Below are 7,950 nucleotides of genomic sequence, written 5' to 3' on the forward strand. Positions count from 1 at the left end.
TGGTTTGAGGCCATGAAATCTGAGATGGGATCCATGTATGAGAACAAAGTATGGACTTTGATTGACTTGCCCGATGATCGGTGAGCCATTGAGAATAAATGGATCTTCAAGAGGAAGACGGACGCTGATAGTAGTGTTACTATCTACAAAGTTTGAATTGTTGCAGAAGGTTTTCAACAAATTCAAGATGTTGACTACGATGAGATTTTCTCACTCGTATCGATGCTTAGAGTCTGTTCGAATCATGTTAGTAATTGCCGCATTTTATGAAATTTGGCAAATGGATGTCAAAACTGCATTCCTTAATGGATATTTGAAAGAAGAGTTGTATATGATGCAACCAGAAGGTTTTGTTGATCCTAAAGGTGCTAACAAAGTGTACAAGCTCCGGCGATCCATTTATGGACTGGTGCAAGCCTCTCGGAGTTGGAATATACGCTTTGATAGTGTGATCAAAGCATATGGTTTTATATAGACTTGTGGTGAAGCCTGTATTTACAAGAAAGTGTGGGAGCACTACAACCTTTCTAATAAGTATATGTGAATGAGATATTGTTGATCGGAAATGATGTAGAATTTTCTGGAAAAGCATAAAGGAGTGTTTGAAAGGAGTTTTTTCAAAGAAAGACATCGGTGAAGCTTCTTACATATTAAGCATCAAGATCTATAGAGATAGATCAAGACGCTTGATAAGTTTTTTCAATGAATACATACCTTGACAAGATTTTGAAGTAGTTCAAAATGGAACAGTCAAAGAAGGAGTTCTTGCCTGTATTGCAAGGTGTAAAGTTGAGTAAGACTCAAAACACGACCACAACAGAAAATAGTAAGAGAATGAAAGTCATTCCCTATGCCTCAGCCATAGGTTCTATAAAGTATACAACGCTGTGTACCAAACCTTTTTGTGTACCTTGCCATGAGTTTGGCAAGGGGGTACGATATTGATCCAGGAGTGGATCACTTGACAGCGGTCAAAATTATCCTTAGAAGACTAAGGAGATATTTCTCGGTTATGGAGGTGATAAAGAGTTTGTCGTAAAGAGTTACGCTGATGCAAGCTTTTACACCGATCCGGATGGCTCTGAGTCTCAATCTGGATGCATATTGAAAGTGGGAGCAATTAGCTAGAGTAGCTCCATGCAGAGCATTGTAGACATAGAAAATTTGCAAAATACAAAAGACTCTGAATATGACAGACCCATTGACAAGCTTCTCTCACAAGCAAAACATGATCACACCTTAGTACTCTTTGGGTGTTAATCACATAACGATGTGAACTAGATTATTGACTCCAGGAAAACCCTTGGGGTATTAGTCACATGGCGATGTGAACTAATCACATGGTGACGTGAACTATTGGTGTTAAATCACATGGCGATGTGAACTAGATTATTGACTCTAGTGCAACTGGGAGACTGAAGGAAATATGCCCTAGAGACAATAATAAAGTTGTTATTTATATTTCCTTATATCATGATAAATTTTTATTAATAATGCTAGAATTATATTAACCGGAAACTTAGTGCATGTGTGAATACATAGACAAAATAGAGTGTCCGTAGTATGCCTCTACTTGACCAGCTCGTTAATCAAAGATGGTTATGTTTCCTGACCATAGACATGTGTTGTCATTTGATGAATGGCATCACATCATTATAGAATGATGTGATGGACAAGACCCATCCGTTAGCTTAGCATTATGATCGTTGATTTTTAGTTCTATTGCTTTCTTCATGACTTATACATGTTCCTCTGACTATGAGATTGTGCAACTCCCGAATACCGGAGGAACACTTAGTGTGCTATCAAACGTCACAACGTAACTGGGTGATTATAAAGATGCTCTACAGGTGTCTCCGATGGTGTTTGTTGAGTTGGCATAGATCGAGATTAGGATTTGCCACTCCGTGTATCAGAGAGGTATCTCTGGGCCCTCTCGGTAATGCACATCACTATAAGCCTTGCAAGCAATGTGACTAATGAGTTAGTTGCGGGATGATGCATTACAGAACGAGTAAAGAGTCTTGCCGGTAACGAGATTGAACTAGGTATGGTGATACTGACGATCGAATCTCGGGCAAGTAACATATCGATGACAAAGGGAACAACGTATGTTGTTATGCGGTTTGACCGATAAAGATCTTCGTAGAATATGTAGGAGCCAATATGAGCATCCAGGTTCCGCTATTGGTTATTGACCGGAGATGAGTCTCGGTCATTTCTACATAGTTCTCGAACCCGTAGGGTCCGCACGCTTAACGTTCGGTGACGATCTGTATTATGAGTTTTTGTGTTTTGATGTACCGAAGGTTGTTCGAAGTCCCGGATGTGATCACGGACATGACGCGGAGTCTCGAAATGGTCGAGAGATAAAGATTGATATATTGGACGACTATATTCGGACACCAGAAGAGTTCCGGGAAGTTTCGGATAAAACCGGAGTGCCGGAGGGTTACCGGACCCCCCGGGGAACTAATAGGCCACATGGGCCTTAGTGGAGAGAGAGAGAGGGGCGGCTAGGGTAGGCCGCGTGCCCCTCCCCCTTGGGGTCCGAATTGGACTAGGGAAGGGGGGAGGCGCCCCCCTTTCCTTGTCCCTCTCCTCCTTTCTTCCTCCTCCTAGTAGGACTAGGAAAGGAGGCATCCTACTCCTACTAGGAGGAGGATTCCTCCCTCCTTGGCGCGCCCCAAGGGCCGGCCGGCCTCCCCCTTGCTCCTTTATATACGGGGGTAGGGGGGGAACCCTAGAACACACAAGTTGATTGTTTTCAACCGTGTGCGATGCCCCCCCTCCACAGATTTCCACCTCGGTCATATCGTTGCAGTGCTTAGGCGAAGCCCTGCGTCGATAACTTCATCATCACCGTCATCACGCCGTCGTGCTGATGAAGCTCTCCCTCAACACTCAGCTGGATCGAGAGTTCATGGGACGTCACCGAGCTGAACGTGTGCAGATCACGGAGGTGCCGTACTTTTGGTGCTAGGATCGGTCAGATCGTGAAGACATACGACTACATCAACCGCGTTGTCATAACGCTTCCGCTTTCGGTCTACGAGGGTACGTGGACAACACTCTCCCCTCTCCTTGCTATGCATCACCTAGATGGATCTTGCGTGTGCGTAGGATTTTTTTTGAAATTACATCGTTCCCCAACAAACTCAAGTTCTTATCATGAAAAAATTGGACTAGCATAAGAAATGAGGAATATGAAAACTCTCTACATGATGTACAGGGTGCTACTCTGAAGCACAAGTGTGTATAAAGGATAGTATTGTGCCTCCTCTCTCTTTTTTCTCTCATTTCTCGGTGGACTCCTTTTGGCTCCTTTTGGCCTCTTTTTTTAATTCCTAACAGGTAGAGGCACACTCTAATGGGCATCACACTTTTATTTACTTACAACTCAAAAGTAAAAATAATGATTACAAATGAATGCCTCTGGCAAAGTACCAGGATGTGCAATGATCTAGCGTAACATGTAAAACAATGATGAATAGTGGCCTTGCCACAACTATCATGTTAGCTCTATATGATCATGCAAAGCAAAAATTATAATTCAAATAAGTCATGTAATGTAACAATGGAAGTTGTATGGCAATGTATCTCATAATGGCTGTGGAAATGCCATAATAGGTAGGTATGGTGGTTGTCTTGATGAGAAAGGTATTTTATGTGTAGAAGGACAAGAGGAAGTCCTCCCACGGGGTTTGGATGTACCGGCAAATGATGCACCATGTCTCAATGTGAGAGTGAGAAATGCATGATACCGAAGAGGATAGGATAATATGGATAGGTGGAAGTGCATAAGTAGACCACAACTCATAAATCAAAACATCTTACTAATACTTCATAGTCTACACCGGGTAACCATGACACTGATGAGGACCCACAAGTATAGGGGATCAATCGTAGTCCTTTCGATAAGTAAGAGTGTCGAACCCAATGAGGAGCAGAGGAAATGACAAGTGGTTTTCAGCAAGGTATTTTCTGCAAGCACTGAAATAGTCGGCAACAGGTAGTTTGATAGCAAGATAATTTGTAACGGACAAGTAACGGTAACGGTAAATAAAGTGCAGCAAGGTAGCCCAATACTTTTTGTAGCAAAGGACATGCCAAAACGGTCTCTTATAATAAGCAAAGCGTTCTTGAGGGCACACGGGAATTTCATCTAGTTAGTTTCATCATGTTGGTATAATTCGCGTTCGCTACTTTGATAATTTGATATGTGGGTGGACCGGTGCTTGGGTGCTATTCTTAATTGAACAAGCCTCCCACTTATAATTAACCCCCACGCAAGCATCCACAACTATGAGAAAGTATTAAGATAAAATCTAACCATAGGATTAAACATATGGATCCAAATCAGTCCCTTACAAAATAGCGCATAAACTAGGGTTTAAGCTTCTGTCACTCTAGCAACCCATCATCTAATAACTACTCCACAATGCAATCCCTTAGGCCCAAATATGGTGAAGTGTCATGTAGTCGACGTTCACATGACACCACTAAGGGAATCACAACATAGATATCATCAAAATATTGAACACATATCAAATTCACATGATTACTTGCAATGTGACTTCTCCAGCGACCTCAAGAGCAAAGGTAACTACTCACAAATGATATTCATTCTCAAGATCAGAGGGGTATTAAATAGCATAATGGATCTGAACATATAATCTTCCACCAAAAAACCATATAGTAAGCAACTACAAGATGTAACCAACACTACTAGTCACCCACAGGTACCAATCTGAGGTTCCGGTACAAAGATTGAACAGAAGAGATGAACTAGGGTTTGAGATGAGATGGTGCTGTTGAAGATGTTGATGGAGATTGGCCTCCCAAAGATGAGAGGGTTATTGGTGATGCCGATGGCTTCGATTTACCCCTCCGGGAGGGAAGTTCCCCTGGCGGAATCGCTCTGCGGGAGGGCAAAAGTGCTCCTGCCCAAGTTCCGCCTCGAGACGGCGGCGCTCCGTCCCGAAAGTCCTCCCCTTATTTTTACTAGGTCAAAATACCTTATATACCAGAAGATGGGCATCGGAGGTGGGCTGGGCTGCGCACCACCCACCAGGGCGCGCCCGGGGGGCCTGGCGCGCCTTGGTGTCTTATGGGCACCAGGCAGCCCCCTCTGGTAACTCTTTTCTCAAATATTTTTTATTTACCAAAATAATTCTCCATAAAATTTCAGCTCATTTGGAGAAGTGCAGAGTAGGTAATCTGACGTAGCTTTTTTCAGGTCCAGAATTCCAGCTGCCGGCATTGTCCCTCTTTGTGTAAACCTTGCATATTATGAGAGAAAAGGCATTAGAATTACTCCATAAAGCATTATCATGCATAATTTTTTTATAAATAACAGTAGTAAAACATGATGCAAAATGGACGTATCAACCGACTACTCCAAGTGGTGAGTTTGACGCAGTGAAGTCCGCTAGGCTTCCCGGCCTATTCTACACAGGTGGTTACTTACAATGTCTTCAACTTACCCCTTACAACCAGTTTCAGTTCAACGACGAAAAATACTGACGTGTATGACCTTATGGCACCTTTCCACTACATAACTCAAGTCCTTTCGGTGACATATTAATTAATTAAGCACACCTTATCTCAAAATTATTGCAAGGAACCGAATTATCAATTTCAGTTGATCTACAATCTGATGCAAGTTTTTATTATACCACTAGTGCACACCTATTATTTTTAGGACCAACATACAATTCATGCAAAGTACCAATTACTATTCAACTCTCTAAAAGGACATAAGTGAGGAAGGCGGGTCTTAATCTTTTCTTTAGAAGCATGTTATTTCGCCGTGCTCTAACATGTATAAGTTGAGTGCAAGAGCAAATTCTATAAAAGCTCAACTCAAAAGATAGAAGTGAAGACCGATGAGCATTCTATAAATATAAAACCAATGTGTGTCTATCTCAAGAGCTTTGATCAGAATATAATGATTGTATATACCTGCAAACAAAAGCAAATGACACTCCAATCAAAGCACATATCATGTGAATAGATTAAAAAATAGGCAACCAAGAAATACAGACAAATGTTAAAGAACAAAGAGGGGATGCCCGGGAGTTTAGACGCTTGAGTCTCCTCGGATAACACCTTGGGGTTCCTTGGGCATCCCCAAGCTTAGGTCATTGCCGCTCCTTGTTCCTCTCATATTGATGTCTCCCCTCGATCTTAAAAAACTTCATCTACATGAAACTTAACATAACTCGTGAGATAGGTTAGTACATATAAAAATAAATGTCGAAATCAAAGTACTGTCAAGACAAGATGCATAATTATTTCCAGGTATTAGCTATTGTATCCTATCATTTCCACAATTTAGATCCCCCAATATAAGCCATGAAAACTCTTTAACAAGCAGATAACGAAAAAATGATGGCAATCTATCAAAAATAGAATAGTCTGCAAAGATCTATTTAAAGCCAGGTAAACTTAACACTTTTTTGAAGAAAGATAGCCATTATCATAAATCAAAGTGCACATAAGCTCAAACTTCCCCATGTTACTACTGAAAACATGTAGTATTTACCGATTTTGTTTAAAATATATATTAAATTCTAACCCAAAACTTGGATCATTTTAGCAAAATAGCCACGATATCCCAATCCTTGTCCAATGAAGCTCAAAATTTTCCTGATTAGTACTGGTCACATGCAGTGTTTATTGGATTGTTTTTCAGATAATTTTTCAGAATTCAAATTTTGAACCAAAAATTTGGCATTGCCAATATAAACAACCAACAGTGATCGAAGCTATGAACGCGCTAGGAAGCTGGTTGCTTTTTTTAACCTGTAAAAAGTAGAATCAAGAAATACAACACAAACCATTGCCTTCATGTGCTCCTCTAACTGGCCCAATCTTTCATGAATCAAACAGAGCTGACAAGTGCAAACTGTCAGTTGATCTTGTTAGAGTTATATTGATGATGGACTTTGGCCTTTTGTATTCCATCTTTTTGGCATCCTTATGTATATCATGTATATGCTAGGCTTTTGCCTCGTAGTTATATAAGTTGCATATTTCTAACATGGTATTAGAGCTAGGTTAATTTTCTCACACGCGTAACTTGTGCTATTGATCCATCATCCTCGATTAATACTGTCTGCTTCTCCCACCCACCCATGCCCATCCGGTCACCCCCTTCTAGAACTCATATTCAAGCCGTGCCCGTCCATCACTTCATATCGATGCCCGCAACAACGATGGCCCGCAACAATAGATCTAAACTGACGAATCAACTAGTATAATAGTGCGAATAGTGCCGGGACTTGGATCATACACATCTCCAACTAACTGATACCTAGATGTGAATTATAAATCAAATGCACTTCATTGGTCCTTCCATACACCTTGCTTTTTCATTGTGCACTGATGTCTAGTACGCAACTTTATTTTTGTACCCCGTTGGGCCTCCAAACACAGAGTTTTGTAGGACAGTAGCAAATTTCCTTCAAGTGGACGACCTAAGGTTTATCAATCTGGGAGGTGTAGGATGAAGATGGTCTCTCTCAAACAACACTGTAACCAAATACAAGAAATCTCTTGTGTCCCCAACACACCTAATACAATTGTAAATTGTATAGGTGCACTAGTTCAGCGAAGAGGTGATGATAGTAGTGTGGATAACAAATGTAGAGTTTTGTAATCCAAATAATAAAAACAGCAAAGTATCAAGTAATAAAGTGAGCACAAATGGTATCGCAATGCTTAGAAATAAGGCCTAAGGTTCATACTTTCACTAGTGTAATCTCTCAATAGTGCTAACATAATTGGATCATATAACAATCCCTCAACGTGTGACAAAGAATTACTTCAAAGTTCTTATCAGTAGTGTAGAACATAAGATGAAATTGTTTTAGGTAGCAAACCACCTCAAAGTTATCTTTCCGATCGATCTATCGAGCCATCCCTACAAGTGTCACAAACGGCCCT

This window comes from Triticum aestivum, chromosome 7D, assembly GCF_018294505.1.
Source record: "Triticum aestivum cultivar Chinese Spring chromosome 7D, IWGSC CS RefSeq v2.1, whole genome shotgun sequence".
NCBI lineage: Eukaryota > Viridiplantae > Streptophyta > Magnoliopsida > Poales > Poaceae > Triticum > Triticum aestivum.